This window comes from Heteronotia binoei, chromosome 7 (genome assembly GCF_032191835.1).
Source record: "Heteronotia binoei isolate CCM8104 ecotype False Entrance Well chromosome 7, APGP_CSIRO_Hbin_v1, whole genome shotgun sequence".
In the NCBI taxonomy this organism is placed as follows: domain Eukaryota; kingdom Metazoa; phylum Chordata; class Lepidosauria; order Squamata; family Gekkonidae; genus Heteronotia; species Heteronotia binoei.
Genome location: NC_083229.1, coordinates 137,450,102 through 137,472,304, shown reverse-complemented (window position 1 = coordinate 137,472,304; position 22,203 = coordinate 137,450,102).

The window sequence follows — 22,203 nt, the reverse complement described above, 5'->3', positions numbered from 1 at the left end:
TATTATGTAGAACCAATTACTGTGTATGAGGATAATCAGGCAGCTCTCAAGCTAGCAAACAGTGTGAGGAAATGACCCCTCTTTCCCCAATATTATAGTCACAAACATGGTTGCCAGGGCGCCTGGAGAAGTGAGCTTGCACCCGTCTGGCCAGAGAGCGCGAGCAAAGCTATCCAGGAACTGAATGGGACTTATGTGTACAAGCAGCCTGAGTGTATAAGTGTTCTGAACAGGCACAGAGTGCTTGCCAGCATGCACGGACGTTTCCCCGCTACTGCGCGGAGTCCGCCATGGTGAGGAGGAGGCTGCGCCGCCACGGAGCTGTCCAGGCGACCGGTGTTGAAGCGCTAAGCATGGAAGCCACTGTGCTTCGCTAACACCACTTGTAGCCATCTTCCTGCCTGGTTGGACTTCATTCCTTCTCAATGGGAATCTCACGTACACACCCTGAGTCAGTCCTAGCCCGCAAGCAACCCATCCGTTTTATGAATGGATTAATAGCTCGACTGTTGATCCTAATTGCTCAGCAATATCCTGAACAGCAGCTCTGGTCTAGGAGCTGATGAGAAAAGAGGAAGGATCTCTCCTGTTACATCCAAGCCTTTTGTCTACACCGGGGATACCTAGGTCCATATCTGATTCCTTATTGTCACATTCCCAGATAATCCCATCTCATCCCAAGCACCCAGCCATTTCCATATTGATATCACTGGATCCGCCCCAGGCCCTGTCGCAACCTGGAAGTTTCCAGGATGCCCAGGACGAAGGTGAAGTTCATTGGTCAAAGTATACACCCAATCAGGTGTCACCAAAGACTCGCCATTGGTTCAGCCGATGTCCAGCCTTCGTGGTCATCAGCAGAACCTCCCATCTCCCCTCCCAGTCACCTCCCATCCCCTCGGGACTGAGGTGACTCTTTATAACCTGTGGACTAGCTACCCACAGGTGTGCTTTCTATTCAGCAACCCCCATTTCCCGCTGTGTAGATACATCCCCGATTCCTGATCAGTTTCGGGTCCTCCCCCAGAAGGACGTGCGTGAGTGAGGAGGAACATCTTGACTGAAATACTGTTACTCTGGAGGATTGCATGGCTATTGATGTAATGTATGGACTGGATTCTTGACTTCTCTTCTTGGATATTGGCTTGGTACTGTATATTGGAAGGACTGCATTTATGTGTATGAACCATTGGAGTGTCTGTGACTGCCTCTAATGTCTTAACCCAAAATACAACTGTTTACTGGCTGTTTGGAGTTTTGTCTCTTTATCACAGTTTCTGGAGTGCACTCTACAGTTTGCTCATACAGGGGAACTCCCCACGCATTCAAACTCTGTCATCGGGCATGTATGGAACTCCCCTCTTTCTTGATATCAATAAAGTTGTATATTTTAAAGGAGACTCCCGACTGATAGCTTATTTTCATTGAATCTCCTGGAGGGGCTGGGAGAGGCGGACAAATTGTCTCTAAACTACAGATGCTAATTTTCTGCCGTGAAGCATTCCTCCCCCGCCCTAACCAAGCTCACTGCATTTTGTGTTGTGCTTCCATGCCTGGACTCCTGTCTTTGCAACACCCTCCCCACCTTCTGATTGCGATATATGAGGGCTCAGGCATCCCCCCTTCCCAACTCATATGGGAAGCTCATTCCTCAAACATCTTCTTGGCCTCTAAGGTGCCATTGGAGTCCAATTTAGCACATACTATAGGGAGCCCCGTGGCACAGAGTGGTAAAGCTGAAGTACTGCAGCCTGAACTCTCTGCTCACAACCTGAATTGATCCTAACAGAAGCTGGGTTCAGGTAGCCAGCTCGAGGTTTACTCAGCCTTCCATTCATCCGAGGTTGGTAAAATGAGTACCCAGCTTGCTGGGGGGAAAGTGGAGATGACCGTGGAAGGCAATGGCAAACCACCCCTTAAAAAGTCTGCCGTGAAAACATGAAAGCAACATCACTCCAGAGTCGGAAACGACTCGTGCTTGCACAGGGGACTACCTTTACCTTTTTATTGGGAACTCACACTTTCTTGCTACAATTAGAACCTGAAATCAGGCTGTCTGCATTTCTAGCCTACAACTTAATTACTAGCCTACAATTTCTAACACAATGGGAAGAGTGATGATCTAAAAATACTAACCTTGAAAATCCTGAAAACCAACTATTATTTGGAGTGGAGCCTCTTGGCACCTTGAAGGAACCAGCAGATCATAATGTAGCTAGCTAATTTATGGATGGCTTAGACACAAAACACAAATGGTATACAAGCCTCTTAAGTGCTAAAATTAAAAGCAACAAAATTAATGTACTAAACCCATTCTTATTCTAACCAATTATCTTCTTCCTCTGTATCTATATATAAAAATGAGATACATTCACTTTTGCCTAGCTTAGCAAGTGTCCAACACTTATAAGAGATTATACTGAACTGGCACATTTTCTAATCATCAGTAATACAGTCAAATTGATAATCAACCAAATGACACACCCCACAGTGCATGAGCTTTTGACTTCTCCAGAACTCTTCTTCAGGCTGGATGTTTTCAAAAATAGCAAAAGGAAGAAGGTTCAGGACATAATATAAACACTTGGTGCAGTCTACCTGGCTCTACAGATATAGCTGAGGCTGTTATCTAGTGAAGCCTAGTGGGGGTTTTTTCTTTTCACAGATTTTTATTTGATTTTAAAGGAGAGAGAAATAAAGAAATATAAAGAAAATATGAAATAAAGTATAAATATATATAAAGATCCCCACTCAACAATTACAATCATAATGCAGCTCATACAAACACTAACAATCCATTCAATTATTGTTATATTATGTCCACTCTTCTGACTCTTTCATTTCTTTTACATACAGTTCGATTGCATTTTTACTTAACTCCATTATTATAATTATTATCATAATTTTCTTCACCATTACTATCAATCTCTTAGTTCATCATATCTTAATTATTGAAGTTTAAATCAGTTTTTTGAAATATGAGAGTGTCTAAGAACTAAAGTACATTTTTAACAAACATATAATCCATGGTTACATTTATGTATGAGTAATATTATATTTTATATTTCCTTCCAAAAGAAAAAAAATATTGTTACGTTCATTTTACATTTCTTCCCCCTTAATTTATAATAAGCATAATAATTTTCCTCCCCCCCCCCCCAAAATTCTCTAATTGGCCTCTTATCTATGTAGGTAGTTAATTTGGCCATAGCTGCATATTCTGCCATGCTGTCTTTTCAACTTTCTTTGTTTGGACATTCCTCAGCTTTCCAACTTTGTTGCCCGTACTATTCTGGCTGCAGTCAACATGTATCTGAACAAAGAATCATAGAATCATAGAGTTGGAAGGGACCTCCAGGGTCATCTCGTCCAACCCCCTGCACAATTTATTAATGTATTTGCTTTTTAAATTTAATTTATATCCCACCCTCCCTGCCAGAGGCAGGCTCAGGGTGGCTTACAGGTTGAGGTCGAAAAATGACCAACAGGATAAAACATCAATAAAATATGAAATGTAAGAACAATTTTAAAACATCAGTTATAAAACAACATAATGGTAGGTGCTAATACAATGGTTCAGGAAGCAGTTAAATTCCAATGGTAGCAGTATAACTGGATGGTCAGTATTAGATGTTCCAAAGGGACCCCAAATCGCCATAACATGATAGGAAGTCCAGTGCTGGGGACTGTCAACAGGTTTTGAACCGAAGTGCTCACTGGGGCATATACGGGGAAAGGCGGTCCCTCAGGTATGCAGGACCCTGGCCATATAGGGCTTTGAAGGTTAAAAGCAGCACCTTGAAGCGGATCCAGTACATTACTGGTAGCCAGTGCAGGAACTCCCATTAACAGCCTGGTGATGGCATTCTCCACTAGCTGAAGTCTCCGGATTTGGGATGAGGGCAGCCCCATGTAGAGGGCATTACAGTAATCCAGCCTCAAGGTGACCATAGCATGGACCAATGCAGGAAACTCACAAATACTTCCCCTAAATTCACAGGATCTTCATTGCTTTCAGATGGCCATCTAGCCTCTGTTTAAAAACCTCCAAGGAAGGAGAGCCCACCATCTCCCGAGGAAGCCTGTTCCACTGAGGAACCGCTCTAACGGTCAGGAAGTTCTTCCTAATGTTGAGCCGGAAACTCTTTTGATTTAATTTCGACCCACTGGTTCTGGTCCTACCTTCTGGGGTCACCAAAAACAATACCACACCATCGTCTAGAAAACAGCCCTTCGAGTACTTGAATATGGTGATCATATCACCTCTCAGCTGCCTCCTCTCCAGGCTAAACATTCCCAGCTCCTTCAACCTTCCTTCATAGTACTCCAGACCCTTCACCATCTTCGTTGCCCTCCTCTGGACCCGGTTCCAGCTTGTCTACATCCTTCTTAAAATGTGGTGCCCAAAACTGAACACAATACTCCAGGTGAGGTCTTACCAGAGCAAAGTGATACCATCTCATCACGTGATCTGGACACTATACTTCTGTTGATACAGCCCAAAATTGCATTTGCCTTTTTAGCCACTGCATCACACTGTTGACTCATGTTCAGCATATGATCCACTAAGACCCCTAGATCCTTTTTGCACATAATACTGCTAAGACAAGTCTCCCCCATCCTATAACCATGTATTGGGTTTTTCCTACCTATACACAGAACTTTACATTTATCCTTGTTAAAATTCATTTTATTGGTTTTAGCCCAGTTTTCTAGCCTGTCAAGGTCATCGTGTATCCTGTTTCTGTCTACTTCTGTTTTTGCAGCCCCTCCCTATTTAGTATCATTGGGAAATTTAATAAGCATTCTCTCTATTCCTTCATCCAAATCATTGATAAAGATGTTGAACAAAACAGGTCCCAGGACAGATCCTTGAGGCACTCCACTTGTCACTCCTCTCCAAGAGGATGAGGAACCATTCACAAGTACTCTTTGGGTGCGATCTGTCAACCAGCTACAGATCCATCTAACGGAAACAGGATCCAAACCACATTTCACCAACTTATCAATAAGGACAGTATATGAAACCTTATCAAAAGCCTTACTGAAATCAAGGTAAATGATGTCTATAGCATTCCCCTGATCCAACAAGGTAGTCACTTTCTCAAAAAAAGAGATCAGGTTAGTCTGACATGACTTGTTCTTGAGAAAGCCATGCTGGCTCTTAGTAATCACAGCCATCCTTTCTAAATGTTCCAGGACCAACTGTTTGATGATTTGTTCTAAAACTTTTCCAGTTGTAGGTATAGACGTGAAGCTGACCGGTCGGTAGCTACCTGGATCCTCCTTTTTCCCCTTCTTGAAGATAGGCACAACATTTGCCCACCTCCAACCTTCCGGCACCTCTCCTGTTCTCCAAGAATTCTCAAAAATAATAGCCAGAGGCTCAGAAATTACATCCGCAAGCTCTTTTAGAACCCTTGGATGTAATTCATCTGGTCCTGAGGACTTAGTTTCATTTAAATAAATAAGGTGTTAATAATAATAATAATAATTAATAATAATATTTAATTTGTATCCCGCCCTCTGCGCTGAAGCAGGCTCAGGGCGGCTCACAACATAGACACTTCAACAATTAAAACAATACATATTATAAATACATACATATTATAAATCATACTTCTATAAAATTATTCATTTTTGTAATTAAAAACCTTCTAAAATTAGATTGGTGCTAAAATCTTGATGTTATGCTTCATACAGTTTTTCCATGGCGAAGGTATTCCTTCAACAGTAAAATTGATTGCTGTGAAATTATTACTGCTCACTCCCAACTCTAAATCATTTATGAACAAGTTAAAGAGCATGGGACCCAGTACCGATCCCTGCGGCACCCCACTGATTACCGTCCTCCACTGCGAAGACTGCCCATTTGCACATGCTACTCACATGCTTTCACTTTATCACCTGGATAGCAAGAGTTACATAATCATGCCAACAATACCAAGAAGCCTTAAAGCGACGGATACTGTCAGTTTATATGGAATGGTAAAAAAAAAACAAGAATTAGGTTCAACATGTTACAAGATGAGAAAAAAAGAAGAGGCCTAGCAGTACCTAATATAAAGTTATATTATCAAGCAACGTGTCTAACTTGGATTGCTAAATGGATTAGAGTCCATATGACAGACTTATGAAACTGGAAATGGAAGACTTGACAGAAGGGATGCACAACATTTTATGGGTTAAAAAAAGAACATAAGAGAAGCCATGTTAGATCAGGCCAATGGCCCATCCAGTCCAACACTCTGTGTCACACAGTGGCAATTTTATATATATATACACACACACACACACACACACACACTGTGGCTAATAGCCGCTGATGGACCTCTGCTCCATATTTTTATCTAAACTCCTCTTGAAGGTGGCTATGCTTGTGGCCGCCACCACCTCCTGTGGCAGTGAATTCCACATGTTAATCACCCTTTGGGTGAAGAAGTACTTCCTTTTATCCGTTTTAACCTGTCCGCTCAGCAATTTCATCGAATGCCCACGAGTTCTTGTATTGTGAGAAAGGGAGAAAAGTACTTCTTTCTCTACTTTCTCCATCCCATGCATTATCTTGTAAACCTCTATCATGTCACCCCACAGTCGACATTTCTCCAAGCTAAAGAATCCCAAGCGTTTCAACCTTTCTTCATAGAGAAAGCGTTCCAGCCCTTTATTCATTCTAGTTGCCCTTTTCTGGACTTTCTCCAATGCTATAATATCCTTTTTGAGGTGCGGCGACCAGAACTGCACACAATACTCCAAATGAGACCGCACCATCGATTTATACAGGGGCATTATGATACTGACTGATTTGTTTTCAATTCCCAGCATGATGTTGGCCTTTTTTATTGCAAACGCACACTGTCTTGACATTTTCAGTGAGTTATCTACCACGACCCCAAGATCTCTCTCTTGGTCAGTCTCTGTCAGTTCACAACCCATCAACTTGTATTTGTAGCTGGAATTCTTGGCCCCAATGTGCATTACTTTGCACATGGCCACATTGAACCGCATCTGCCATGTTGACGCCCACTCACCCAGCCTCAACAGATCCCTTTGGAGTTCCTCACAATCCTCTCTGGTTCTCACCACCCTGAACAATTTAGTGCCATCCGCAAACTTGGCCACTTCACTGCTCACTCCCAACTCTAAATCATTTATGAACAAGTTAAAGAACATGGGACCCAGTACCGAGCCCTGCGGCACCCCACTGCTTACCGTCCTCCACTGCGAAGACTGCCCATGTATACTCACTCTCTGCTTCCTATTACTCAGCCAGTTTTTGATCCACAAGAGAACCTGTCCTTTTACTCCATGACTCTCAAGCTTTGGAGTATTATTCTCCATAGGGAATAATAGAGTGCCCAGTAGACATTTCCCTCCCCCCCACGCTTTCTAAAGGGGGGAGGACCTCCAAACCAGGGAATCCCCTGCCCCCTTCCTCTCTCTCTCACACAAATACTTACCAGATCTTCTTCCAGAGAACTCTTGCTGTGAAAACGAAAGCAAAAGAAAGGGAGGGGCCGTTCTCCCAAGCCCTTCCTGCTTCCTACCCAGCCTTAAAGGGGCATACATTTTACAAACGGCTCAGGAGCTCTATAATAACATGAAGTCTACAGGTATGTTCTCCCCCCCTCCCCCCCACCCCCCGCTTCCCAATTTTTGAAGAGCGGGAGATGAGGCTGCGAACCCAGGGGTCTCCCGTCAGAGCGGGAGGTTTGGGAAGCCTAAATTCTATTGCATCAATCACAAATTGAACATTATATTTCATAAATCTTTTAGGTACAGAGCCAGTCTGATCAGGATGTATTATTCTTACTATTCTCTTTCTTAGCCTCTCCGTCAGTATTGAAGTAAAAAGTTTGTAATCCACATTTAACAGGGAGATCAGCCTATATGATTGAGGCAACATTGGATCATTCTCTTTTTTATGAATCAAAGTAATGTGGTGCCTTGTCTTTGGATATTCTATTCATTACTTTTTGCAGAGGCATTATTATTTCTTCTTCAAAACTTTTCTGTTAAGCCATCTGGACCTGGAGCTTTGTCCTTTTCTAACTTTGATATTGCTTGCGAAATCTCTTGTACTGCAATACTTTGATTCAAAATGTCCCTGTCTTCTGAAGTAAATTTTGGGAGAAAAGCACCATTATTATATCCTTCCAATCCTTCTTCAGAAAGGTTTTCTTTCTTATAAAGTTGTGGGGGAAAGTTGAGAAATTGTTTTTGTGGTATTTTTAATAGTCAGAAGCCACAACAGATCCTATAAAGTAAGTGATATAGTTGGCATACGATGTTAGAATTTTTAAAAATGTATATGATCTAAAACAAAAACAGAAGGCTTTAAACAACTGTGGAAACCCCTGAGCAAATTTTGACTGAAATGATCAGAGTCAAGGTCTCTCAGTACCTTATGGCAAATAATCCTTTTGATGTTTTAGATATATATAATTATTTATTTACGAGATTTATATTCTGCTCTACTCCACAAATGGGCTCAGGATGGCTTACAACATAATTAAACAAGAGCATTAAAATCAATAAAGTAATCATTAAAACAGTTAACCTCACAGTTACAAGTAACAGACAAGATCAGCTCACAAATTTCCAGCTGGCAGATGAATCAAATAACATTATTACTGGGTCTTCAGCATACTTCAGTGTACTTCCATATATGTCAGTGCACTGTGGAAAGGGAGGCCATTTTGATTTAGTTTGGACATCCACTGCCTCAGTTGAAGTCCTGGCAGAGCAGCTCTGTCCTACAAGTCCTGTGAAATGGTAGGAGATCTGGAAGGGCTCTAACCTCCAATGGGAGCATGTTCCACCAAGCCAGGGCCAAAGAAGCTCTGGCCCTACTTGAGGCCAAGCAGACATCCTTAGGGCTGGGGACAACCAGCAGATGTTGATTCTCTGTGCATCGAGCCCTTTGGGGCACAATGGGGAGAGACGGTCCCTCAGATATGTAGGTCCCAGGCCATGCAGGGTTTTAAAGGTCAATACCAAAACCTTAAAGTGAATCCAGTCCTCAATAGGCAGCCAGTGCAAATGGCGTAGCACGGATTGGATACATGCCCATACAGGCAATGCCATCAACGGTGCACCATCACATTCTGCACCAGCTGGCGTTTCCAGATTAGCCCCAAAGACAAGCCCATGTAGAGCAAGTTACAGAAATCCAATCTGGAAGTGACCATTGCATGGGTCACTATAGCTAAGTCCTGAGAGATTATTTATTTACAAGATTTATATTCTGCTCTACTCCACAAATGGGCTCAGGGTGGTTTACAACATCATAATTAAACAACTGCACAAGAGCATGCCTAATCTGCCAAAGATGATAAAAGGCCGACTTGGCAACTGCAGTGACCTGGGCCTCCATAGAAAGTGAGGCATCCAGGATCACTCCCAGGCTCTTTGCTTTCTGGGCTAGCACAGGAGGTGTGCTGTCCAGCACTGGTAGCCTGATATCCCATGCAATTCCACCTGGCTCAGGTACATGACCTCCATCATCATTGGATTAAGCTTCAGTCAACTTTGCTGCAACCATCCAGCCATTGCCCCCAACACCTCAGCCAAATGATCCAGGGCAATCGACAGACAGAGCTGTGTTATCTGCATACTCGTGACAACCCAGCCCAAGTCCCCAGGCTAGCTGAGCGGGAAGGGGGGGGGGACATTCAAGTGGATGTCACGAGGAGACCTGCTCACCAAGAGCCACCCTCTATCCCCAACCATGGAGATGGGAGGGGGACCACTGTAGGACAACCTCCCGAACGCCTATGTCAGCAAGGCAGTGGGCCATAAAATTGTAGTCAACTGTGTCAAATGATGCTGTCAAATCTAGAAGCAACAGCACCAACCTGCCTTGATCCAGTAGCTTCTTGCGGTCATCTGTGAGGGCGAGTAATGCAGTCTCCATCCTGTGGCCTGGGTGGAAGCCAGACTGGGATGGATCAAAGACAGATGCATCCTCCAGAAAAACCTGGAGCTGTTCAACCACCACCTTCTCAACTACCTTGCCCAGGAACGGAAGGTTGGACACTGGGCGATAATTGGCCAGGACCATAGGATCCAGTGTCAGCTTTTCCCTTGGCCAAGAAATTGGCAAAGATATTCTTCACCCATATTGTTAGACTCCACAGTTTTCTGGACAAGGTGATATCAGACAGAGGAGTACAATTCTGTGCCAAATTCTGACGGGAATTCTGCCAACTAACCAAAATAGAACAGGGATTAAGCTCCAGTTATCACCCTCAGACTGATGGACAAACAGAACGCACCCATTCTGTGAAGATGCAAGTCACAGCTGTTGGCAAAATGTCAGATACTACTATACCAAAACCACAACCATACAGCCCAGAAAATCTACAACAACTAATTTCTTTTCAGTGTTTGCAAACCAGCTGACACTATATATGAGTTGGTTTTTAGAGAATTTGTTGGGGCTCAAAAATGCATTTTGAGCCAATATTTAAAACTAGATATCCAAATTTTTGTTTCTATGAGGTATTGGCCCAGTTCAATGCAAAGTGCCGAATATGGAACACACAAGGACACCTAGGAGTTGTCCAAAAAAAGTTGCTTGAATACTTTCACGGTTGTTAGTAAACACCTTTATCCATACTGGACCACTGGACAATAACTGTGATAGGATTTTAACTCTGAAGATCTTTATTGCTGATGGTATATATTGATTTCCCTTAGAATAGGGATGCAAATCCTCCGTCCCTCTCCCTATACTTGGCCCATCAGATTTTATAAAATAGGACAGGCTCCTAACACTGACTAAATTACAGATCTCTATAGAGTATCTAGTACCTCAAAGCTTTCTGTAGCTCTTCACATGGCCAAATGGCTGACTCAGTTAGGAGTTCTGTCTGCTCTGATGGACCCAGCACAAAAGAGACCTTCCCTCCTTGCTCCCCTGAGATTTATCACCTCTCTTTCCCCCACCCCCTGACCAGCTTCCTCCTAGAGATTATTCTTGGATCCTTTTTAATCTAAAATCCTCCAAATCTCCATTCCCTGTTTGGATAAGGGGGAGAAGCTTGGCCCACCCAGTCTCTCTTCTGCTAGAGGTATTAGCATTTGCATGAAGGTGGGCTGCAGGGCTTCTGGAAAGAAACTGCTCTCAAGTCTCCCCCCCCCCCCACTTCCTGCCTGTTCTCTGCCCAGAGAGGGGGAGAAAAACCCTGCTTAGCTTCCATGACCTGACAAGATCATGGGGCTGTCCAAATCAGGGCTTGTGTTAACCTACGACATAGAAACTGAACATTTACTAGAGTTCTAGGCAAACAGGGACCTGCAGTGTTTCCTGTCTTGGACTGCCCAACTTAAACTATGTGAACAGTCTAACACCAGGGGTCATTCTGTAGAAAAATAGGTGGAGGAGCTCATCCAGCCGCACCTACTATTCAATGGACAAGGTAGGTAGGTGTGAAGAGGGGGAACCCTCAGAAATGTTCAGGAGCTCTGCTGAATCCAAGGCCTGCCTACCACCAAAGCTCCACTTTTCTGATCAGACCAGGACAACCTCCACACCTACCCATCCTCCAACTGGAAATTTCCAGCAAATGAACAGACCTTCTTTCTAATCTCTACTAAATAAAAGTTAATTCCTATGTGAGGCCAGTATGCAATTTCTCATTCACCAGCTTTACAAAATTATACAGGTAGACAGCCAAAACTGAGTTACAGGCATGTTATAGGTCTATCTGCTAATCATTCGTGCTCCAATTCACAATCTGCCTCAGAGGCATTTAGCAATGCTTAAGATCAGTTTCAGCCCTTTAATTTTAAAAACTGGGACAACACCATGGCATTAATTTTCTACTGACAGAACAATCTTATCATCACTACCTTTGCCCTCCATAAACTTCCATCTCATCCAAAGCAAAGTGTATGTACAAAAGTGCTATGCAGTGGGTGGTATGAAGAGCAGGGATATTCAATTAAACTATTTATCCAGTTTTCTGATACAATTCAGAATATGATAGTAATTTTAATCACTGCAGTAAAATATATTGTGCCTATATTTTTGGACTGCTTTTCCTCATAAACAGCATTTTAAATACCTCAATTATGGAGCTGCTACTTTTTTTTTTTTTTTAAAGGAAGCTCTGTGGTCATTAGCATCAAGATTTCCTGCCCTAAAATTTAAACCACACTTTGAAATTATCTAATTATATCAGACAGGATGGATGCTGTGACATCACTTCCAGGTTAACACTTGGAAGTGATGCCATAGCCCTGGCAACACTATGGTAGAGACCACAGAGACTGCAAGATTTCCTAGAACATCACAGGGGGAGGATGTCCATGATATCCCCCCCCCCCAATTTTTATCCTGTGGTTCACTGTATTGAATGCAGGCAACCTGATGGTACAAGTGGGAGTTCACCCAACATGGGGGGCACCCAGCAACTGTAGCAGGAAGTTATACTCTTCTCTGGATTGAATTAGGAATTCTACTGCACATGCTTCTATATTAAAAAGCAGCTGCAGCTTTCCATTCAAGAAGTTGAGTGTTGTTATTGGTAGTATCTTCAGTTAAACTGTTTTAGAGTTGCCAAGTCCTCTTCATCCCCCACTGGGTGACAGTAGCGCACGCACTGCGCAACAAAATGACGTCATCCGGAAGTGACATCATCAAAATGGCAGTGCCCATACAGGGCCACTCTAGCACCTATTGTACCATAGAGTTTTACCTCCCAAATGGCTAGAACGTCTGGGAAAACCATAGTTTTCCCAGAAATGCCTAGAGAGGCCCTGCATGGCCGCCACCATTTTGATGACATCGGGACCTCTTCCCTCTCAGGGTCCTGGGCTGTCGGGGTCGCTCCGGCTTCAGCTCCGGCACCCGTTATCAGCGCTGCGTAGTGGTCCGCCACCTTGTCCATGAGCGCGGTCGATTTGCACGGTTTCCAACTTTTTGGGGTGTAGAGGAGCGTGGAGAAGTGCGTCGGGTCCTTCACCTTACGCCTCACCACCATCACTCCGGGGTTGATCGGTGTGGGGCTCTCTGTTATCTGGAGCCTTCGCTGCCATCCAGCTAAGTTGCCAGTTCAGATAAGCTCCAAAGGATCAGAGTCAAAATGTCAGAACTGGGAACTTCAAAAGAAACGCATCACTTTGTTTCAAAAATTAATCCGTTTATTTGAGAACTCTTGTCCATGGAAAAAGCAAGTTGACTCTGATGGCTTCCAAGGCCATCGGTACATTCTAATACATTGGTAACATAAAACAATAAATCCTTTCTCACACTCGGAGAGACAGTTGTCTGTTCCCAGGCTTCTTATCTCCCATCAAGGAGGAAGAAACCCCGCTGCTTTTCCCTGGCTTGCCAGCTTCAAAGGGTATATGCAGATGTTTGCCAGGGGTTATCAGTCACCCTTCAGTGGTTAGTATTTGTTTTAAATGCAAAGTTACAGGGTTAGTAAACGTTCACAACATGGAGTCAGTTGGGCTAACAGAATATACTCATGCTAAGCATATAGGTAAAGTTACAAGTTCTGACAGGCAGTGCAGCTCTCATACAGCTTTCACCAAACGAAACTTCTACTTAATTCAAAGAGGGATAGCAAAGAACTTTTTTTCAATTAAAGAACGGGGAGAGTTCATGTCTTTGACAGTGTGATTCCACCTCTGATGCTTACATTTAAGGAAAGAACAAGAAACAAATTTCACATTTCTTCTTTCTTTTCTTAAAGTATGGGAACATATAACAATACTGAGATGTAACATTTCAGGCCTGTTGCAATCCAGCAGTCTCAGGGCGTTTTCGCACTGACCTTAATCGGCAGCGATGTCCCTCTTCACCGTGCAGGATCTGCGCGGATTTCGCACCAATTGCTGCGGAGCACCCAGAAGAGCCGCAAAGTCCCGCAGCTTTTGCAGCGCAAATGGAAAGCTCCGCGGTGAAGAGGGACGTCGCTGCCGATTAAGGTCAGTGCGAAAACGCCCTCAGTCTTTTCTGACTTCAGTCAAGCCACTCCCTTAAAGATGAATTGACTTCAAGCTCTGCTCTGCATTAGGTTGTCAACGGCTCTTTCTTTCCAGGAGTTTCTGGTAGCCCGAGAATATTAATATGTAGATTGTTTGTTTTGTTTCTTAAAGAAAAGAGTCCTTCTGAGGCAAACTACCTGCAGCTTCAGGCCTTCCAATCCCTCTGGGAACATCCATAGCCAACATTCACGACAACTATCAAAATACAGACTAACAGCCAATTAATATAAATAGAGTACCCCCTTCTAGTACTCTAAATGAAAAATTCTATACCTGGAATATCATAATGTAGTTTTGTCAAAGAGAGGGAAGACGACGGGGTATTTCAAAAACCAACATCCATTTCTTAGCAGGAAGATGCAGTTAGGGAAGCCACTGGTTTCAGGACAAGGGAGCTGACAAAATTTACAGTTCTTATTAACAAAGAGAACAAATCATCAGGAACTCCGCCCCATGAGAGTAAACTAACACAGAGAAGTATCAAAGTGAGGAAACAGACTGTTCCATTGTAATATATACAATCAATACACACTGGAGTTGGTAACTGCTAAAGAAGCAATTCTCCAGAAGCTGAAAGCAGCAGCAACATCACAGACTGAAACGTGGACTGAAGCAGCCTTAGACCTCACAGTCAAAGAAAGAGTTGTCTCGAAGAGATAAGAAACAAATTTGATATATGACATTAAATCTGAATTTGCAGATTTATTTGTATATTATCATCATGTGTGAGTATTAAGCTGCTTACAGTCTGGAATTAGCTGGCTGCTTTCAACAGCAGAGCAGGATTTTTTTGGGGGGGGGGGGAACTGTCTTCAATTGAGTCCTTGTTTACTTAAACAGATCTGGTTACAGTAGATTGAGAACTGAGAGGGGAGGCAGGAAGTGGGAAGTAAAATTCAAAGCAAGGGCAGACTCATTCCAAATTTTGGTAGACGACTGGCTGACACTAAATCATTCTAGAGTTGGGATGTTTATTTGAAAATAAACCATTAAATCTGAAGAAGCATAGCATATGCCACCCCCCACAACCCTCCCTCCCAATCTGCATGTGCAACACTGAGCAAGTCCCACAAAGCAAGCGCAAGACCTGGGGAGCAACTGCCCTGCCTTGTCTCTCTCAACAGCTCCTGCAACAATGAGCATCGCAAAGGATCTTGCAGCGGGGAATGCAGCAAGTGCTCCCGAGGAAACCTCTGGGGAGAAATCAGGGAGCTCCAACAGGAGGAGGGAAGCCATTAGCCACGCCAGCCTAGAAGACAAAGGCGCCTCTCCCCATGTTGTCTTGCAATCACTGGCCACTAATGCAATTCACCCATTCAGTGTCCTGGGACAGCCTGGAAGCGCTGCTCCTAATCATCCCATTGTCCCCAACATCCTCACCAAATTATATGACCCAGATTCATGTCTCCAGTTTTGTAATTCTGAATGACAATTTAATTAAAGGCTCCCCTTCCTGCTGCAGTACCATTCAGGCAGTTCTAGAGTGTTCTTGGAATAAGGTGTCCAACTGTTGTAATCTTCTGTTTCCTGAAAAGAACCCGTTTTATCTAGAACATCTGGCCATGAGCATTAAGGGGGGGGGTGTTGCCAAGTTGCACATGTCCCCCGGGGGATCCCAGGCCAGGGATGTTTTGCCATCTCCTTCCTCTGCATGGCAGCCCCAGGCTTCCCGGGAGAATCCCCATCCAAATCCTCACATGGGTGGCTGAAGTCGCTTAGCTGCAAAGCTCTGGCCAGACAGGGGGAGATTCAGGCCTGCTATTCTGCTGCAGTCAAGCCCTGTTACCTGGGCAGAAAAAGAGCAACTGCACAGTTTTAGTGATCTCCTCAGCTTGAAATCCAAAAGGCTTTAAGAAAGAGAGCCAGCAGGGGTGTGAGGGCCAGAGTGTCACCTACTTGGTTGTTTCCTGGGGGAGAAGTTGTGTGTGGGGAGGAATGCTTTGTTCCCTTGAGAAGCAGAGACATGTTGGTGTTATTCCTCATTTAGAAAACACAGCAAATCATTTGAAAAGATCATGCCACCGAGGCTTCCCTGGATGGTGGATGTCAAGTCATGGCGGGAAACAAGGCTAAAAGGCCCAGGGCTGCCCACCAGGGCCTCCATGTGCTGCCTTCCCTTCCCTTCCCTTCCCACCCAGCCCTCCCCAGAAGGAAGCAGAAGCTGACACTCCCCCCCCAAGGGGGCTTCTTAGAAAAAGCACTGTAAGCTGATGCACTCATCCCCCTGTGGGGGGAGTGGAAGGCTTCTCATTCCCCCCCCCCACCGCCCCCAACATACACCAATCCCACACACGGGCACAGATGGCCAGAAAGAATGCCTGGGATAGTCATAAAGTTTGTAAAGACCAAAGAAGTCGGCTGCTGCGGGTGCATCAGAAGAAAAAAATGGGCTCCATCTGCTCAGAAAGCATGAGGCAGGGCGAGGAGGGGGGCGGGGGACAAGGTTGATCCAAACTAAAAGGATCTGCAGCTTTTAAGGGCTCGGTGCGAATGTCAAATGGGGCAGCAACATAACACACAAAAGTGCATGGGTTAGAGAGGGAGAGAAACAAACAACAGGCAGTGAAAAAGGCAAAAATGCATGTGTGCTTTCAAATGTGGTGCCTCTATTATCAAGCCTGTCCAGCCAGAGAAAAACTGATGAAACCACACTTCTCCACAGACACGCGGGTGGAACGGGGGTGGGGTAGGGTGGGATGGTGCTGCAGACGATCAAACCAACATGCAATAGAGAGGAAACACAAAGGAAAGAGCAGTTCTGTGTCAAGACAGGCAGTCTTGTCTCACTACAGGCTTGAGGAGCCCCTGCACCAGCACAAAAGGCCATGGGATGCCAACAAAAATAATTAATATTGGGAAGGTTTTATATTAAGGCACAGCACAAGCAGACACAGTATAATAAGCTCTGAAAATTGTTCAAAATACCTTCTGGCATGCAACCAAGATCATTGTCACTTCTCTTTAGCACTGTTGCTGACTTCAGCTGAAATGTGTAGGTGGGCAGAACATGAACCTGCTTTTCACACTACTACTGCCAAGACAGGTCTCTCCCCCCCCTATAATTATGCAGTGTATTTTTCCTACCTAAATATTTATCCCCATTAAAATTCATTTTATTTGTTTTAGCCCAATTTTCCAGCCTGTCAAGACCATCCTGTATCCTGACTTTTGTCTTCTACTGCATTTGCAACCCCTCCCAATTTTATATCTTCCGCAAATTTAATAAGTATTCCCTCTATTCCTTCATCCAAACCATTTATAAAGATATTAAAGAAAGCAGATCCCAGGACAGATCCTTGAAGCACTCCACTTATTCCTCTCCAAGAGGATAAGGAACCATTCACAAGCACTTTTTGGGTGCAATCTCTCAACCAATTACAGATCTACCTAACAGTAATAGGATCCAAACCACATTTTATCAACTTGTCAACAAGGATATCACATGGAACCTTATTAGAGGCCTTACTGAAATCAAGGTAAACTGCAGCAGTCCCCTGATCCAGCAAGGTAGTAACTTCCTCAAAAAAAGGAGAGATAAGGTTAGTCTGACATAACTTGTTCGTGAAAGATCCATGCTGGCTCTTAGTAATCTCAGCCATCCTCTCTAAATGCTCAAGGACTGACTGTTCAATGATTTGTTCTAAAAATTTTCCAGGTATAGATGTCAAGCTGATGGGTCAGTAGTTGATCCTCCTTTTTCCCCTTCTTGAAGATGAGAAGAATTATTTGCTTGGCTCCAATCTTCTGATAACTCATCTGTTCTCCAAGAACTTCTTCAGCATGTTCTAGAACAGAGGTGTCAAACTCATAGCCTGTAGGCTAAAACTGACCCACCAAGAGCTTTAATCAGGCCCATGGCTCCATTCCCCCTTTCCCCCAGACTCCCTCCCCTGCCTGTCCTCACCCTTTCAATATCGAGATTCAGGAAGCAGAGGACAGGGCTGCCTTCATCATCACTGGCTTCTCCTCTGGGCTCCACTGAAACACTGGAAAAGTTGCAAAGAAAATGTGGAGTGCATTTTCCATTCAGGGAGTAGTCTGTGCCCAGAGACCTCAATGGAAAGTCCATTACATATTTCTTTGCAACGTGTTGCATGTAATGGAACAGTTTGCTCCCACCCCCTGTAATAGCTGTATGATTTAGTTTGATCCTATTGGGTGGAGCATATATTTCAGTTTCCAGTTTTGTATATTAACTCCAAAAAACAGCAGCTTCAGCTGTCTCCTTGCAAATGGCTGAATGGACCTGAGAAAGTGGTGCCAAAGTGAGTACTCTAATCTGGGAACCCACAGCCAAAGCCAAAGAGGAGCATTACACCTGGAGAACCACAGGCACTCTGAAAAGACTAGAAGCTTGCAGTACCCAGAGATTTCATGTCTTCCTAGGCTCAGAGCATCTTATATTTTTATTTTCTGTTGTGATCTTTGTGCTTTTTCTTGATTTTTTATTTTTAAAAACCTGCACTGCCAAATCCCACTATCCGCATCACTCCATTTTAGACAGGCATCTTTTAGGGGCAGGGGAAGGTTTGGGACTAACCACAGTTAAAATATCAAGTTCTACAAACTCAAGGAACTCCAGTTTTGCAGAGAAATATCAGTTTTAACACACACACCCTCTTAATATGCGGCTCCAATGCAGAGCAGCTGCTGAAGAGGACAAACAAAATTATTATCGCAAACAAATCTGTAAAAAAAATCTGAAATCCTAGAGAGCTACAGTCACTCTGAGTAGATCTGGGCGGGGGGGGGGGGGGAGGTTGGCTTGCAATGCCCAGCCACAGTAAGATCATTCCTTCTATTGGAGGAGGCTCCTCCCTCTCCTGGTCCCCTGGGAAAGGAAGGAAAGAGCCAGAGCTTCCTTTGCCCAGTTCCCTGGATTCCATGGGAGAGATACAAAGAAAGCACCTTTAAGACCAACAAGTGCTAAAGTTTTAAGCATGTTTTAAGGTGTTTTTTTTTTTAAAAAAAACAATTTTTAATTGTGTGTGTCTGTGTCCTTTATAAAGTGGGGAGGGACGGTGGCTCAGTGGTAGAGCATCTGCTTGGGAAGCAGAAGGTCCCAGGTTCAATCCCTGGCATCTCCAAAAAAGGGTCCAGGCAAATAGGTGTGAAAAACCTCAGCTGGAGACCCTGGAGAGCCGCTGCCAGTCTGAGAAGACAATACTGACTTTGATGGACCAAGGGTCTGATTCAGTATAAGGCGGCTTCATATGTTCATATCTGCTACCACATCTTAAGTAGGTATACACAAGGCTTGGCCCAACATGGTCTGGCCCAACAAGGTCTCTGGCATGATGACATCACCCGGAAGTGACATCATCAAAATGGTGGTGCCCGTGCGGGGCCGCTCTAGGCATTTCCAGGAAAACTCTATGGTTTCCCCAGACGCTTTAGCCATTTGGGAGGTAAAACTCTATGGTGCAATAGGTGCCATAGAGTTTTAACCTCCCAAATGGCTAGAGAATCTGTGAAAACCATAGAGTTTTCCTGAAAACGCCTAGAGCAGCCCCGCACGGGTGCCACCATTTTGATGATGCCACTTCCGGGCGACGTCATTTTGTCACGCAGCACGCGCACAACTATCCCCCACTGGGGGATGAAGAGGGCTTGGCAACCCTAGCTCTGTATTCTGGGGGGGGGGCACAGTGGGAGGGCTTCTAGTGCCCTGGTCTCACTGGTGGACCTCCTGATGGCACCTTTTTTCCTTTTGGCCACTGTGTAATACAGTGTTGGACTTGATGAGCTGTTGGCCTGATCCAACATGGCTTTCTTGTGTTCTTCTGTTCCCCATCTTTGCAGGGTTCAGCTGATCCTCACTGACTTAGGTAAGAGGCTAGGAACTATACTGAACCCAGCATTTTTGCTGGAAAAGCAAGTGAATGCAGCTTCAAAGAAAATGCCTTCTTTCATCTCCATGTAGCTCAGAAGGTGGCTTCCTATCTTGAGAGCCAATCTGGCCGCCTGGATCCATATGACCGACAGGGTAGGCTACACTAATGCCCTCTGCCTGGGTCTTCTGGTAAAGTCAGTTCAGGACTCCAGCTGGTACAAAATGCTACAGCTCAGTTATTACCAGGAACTCCAGTTTGTTCTGAGTGAAGCTGACAAATGTCTAATCAGTGCAAGTGGGTATTCCCCCTCCCTCCCTTTTCCCCTCAGCAACTATGTCACCTTCCCCCACAAAAGGCATTGCCACAGGGCGTGGGTCCAGGCAGGCAAAATGCCACGTGGTTCTCAGGGCTCAGATGAGGAGCAGAAAACCTTTTTTGCTGGTTTGTTTTACCTTAAGGCCTGTACCGCAAGAAATAATGCAAGAGTAAACATTAGGGATGAGGATGCAATTGGCTGAATAGTTTCAAACCTCATTCATATGCTGCTAAATAAAATTTGATATCCATACCATTAATTTTGTTCTGTTTATTCCCTATTTATACTCTTCGCTTTGATCTCTTGGGATCTTTCTTTTCTTTCTTTTGCCATCGTCACACATCTGACTTACGGTGACCCCTGGCGGGGCTTTCAAGGCAAGGGGCATCAGCAGTGGTTGGCCATGGCCTGCCTCTGGGGGAGGCTCTGCTATTCCTTGGCGGTCTCCCGTCCAAAAGCTGGGCCAAGGCCCACCCTGCTGAGCTTCTGAGATCCGATGAGATCAGGCTCGCCTGGGTTACCCAGTAGAGATGTGCATTCGGTTCGGCCGAACCGTATTTACAGCCGAATCACCACTGATTCGGCTGTATACAGAATAGGCTGCAGCCGATCCCCATAGGCGCCCATTATACGACAGCCGAATACGGCTCGCCGTATACGGCTCGCCATATACTTACGAATAGCTATTCGTAAGTATACGGCTGTCAATTCAAAAGGTGGCAAAGTAGCTTCTGCAGCCTCAAAGGAGCTGCTTGCCTACTTTCCCGCCTTTAGTTGCCTTTTCCATAGCCTCCCTGGGATCAGGGAGGGGGGGGGGAAGAGAAGCCCCAGCAGCCAATCCAAAGCATGCATTTGCAAAATGCATTGCAAATGCATGCTTTGCAGGGCTTTTTAAGGAGTCTTCCTGTCTGGACTCCTCCATTGCTGCTTTGTTGGTTGGTGTGATAGATTGTGCTGCTGGCTGGCAGAAGACAAGGTAAGACAGTATTGGGGTTCTTGTTTTTATTTATTGTTGGTAAAAGGACTTTTTAAGACTCAGAGTCCCTTTGCTTATCCAGATTTGGGTGGTGGTGGTGGTCGTGGGGTAGCTTATTTGGGGTTAGGGGTTTCTGCTTCGGGAGGGGGCCTGGGGTGGGGGGTTTTTTGCTAATTTGCCCATATCTTAATTTAGTGAGAGGACTTTTAAAAGTGCAGTGTCCTTTTACTTCTCCTGATTTGGGTGGCTTGGATTTCTTGGGGTTAGGGTGAAGGGTTTTTTGGGGGGGAGGGGTTGGCAAAGTTCCTATATTGTTAAAAGTTAATTTTTTTACTGTTTTAAAAGTATTCAGTGTTTGATTTGTTGCTGCTGTGTTGTGCTGTGTTGTGCTGCTGCTGTTACTAATTTCCATTGTTCCCCTTTTCCTGGTTCTGGTTTTAGGGGGGGGGGGTGTTGTTGACTGATTTGGCCTGAGCTTTCTTATTGGTGAAAAGGCCACTTTTTTAACACTTGGCCTTTTGTGATTCTGTTGGTTTTGTTTTGGTTTTTTTAAATTACCTCAGGTTGGTGTGGGGGTTGGTGAGGGTGTGTGTGGGCTGGGTCACTTTCTTGTTTTTATAGAGTAGATTGTGTGTTCTGTGGCAGGGAAGCTGGCACCTGGGTGAGAGACCCAGAACCAGCAGGCTTGTTGTGGTTGGCCAGCTCTCCCCATGTTGTTTGGGGCAGGGCTGGAGAGCTGGCATCTGTAGATTGTGTGTTCTGTGGCAGGGAAGCTGGTACCCGGGTGAGAGACCCAGAACCAGCAGGCTTATTGTGGTTGGCCAGCTCTCCCTGTGTTGTTTGGGGCAGGGCTGGAGAGCTGGCATCTGGGTTTGCTGCAGACCTTGAGCAGATTGTGTTTTGTGTGGCAGTGACGTTGGCAACTGGGTTTATATTGGTTCCAGGCCTGCACTGCAGGGTTCATAGAGTAGATAGAGGGATGGCCCATAGGGTATAATGATGGAATAGGGGCACCCTCTTTGGGTGCCCCTGGAATGGGATCCCCTGGCCCAATCTTTTTGGGACTTGGGGGGGTT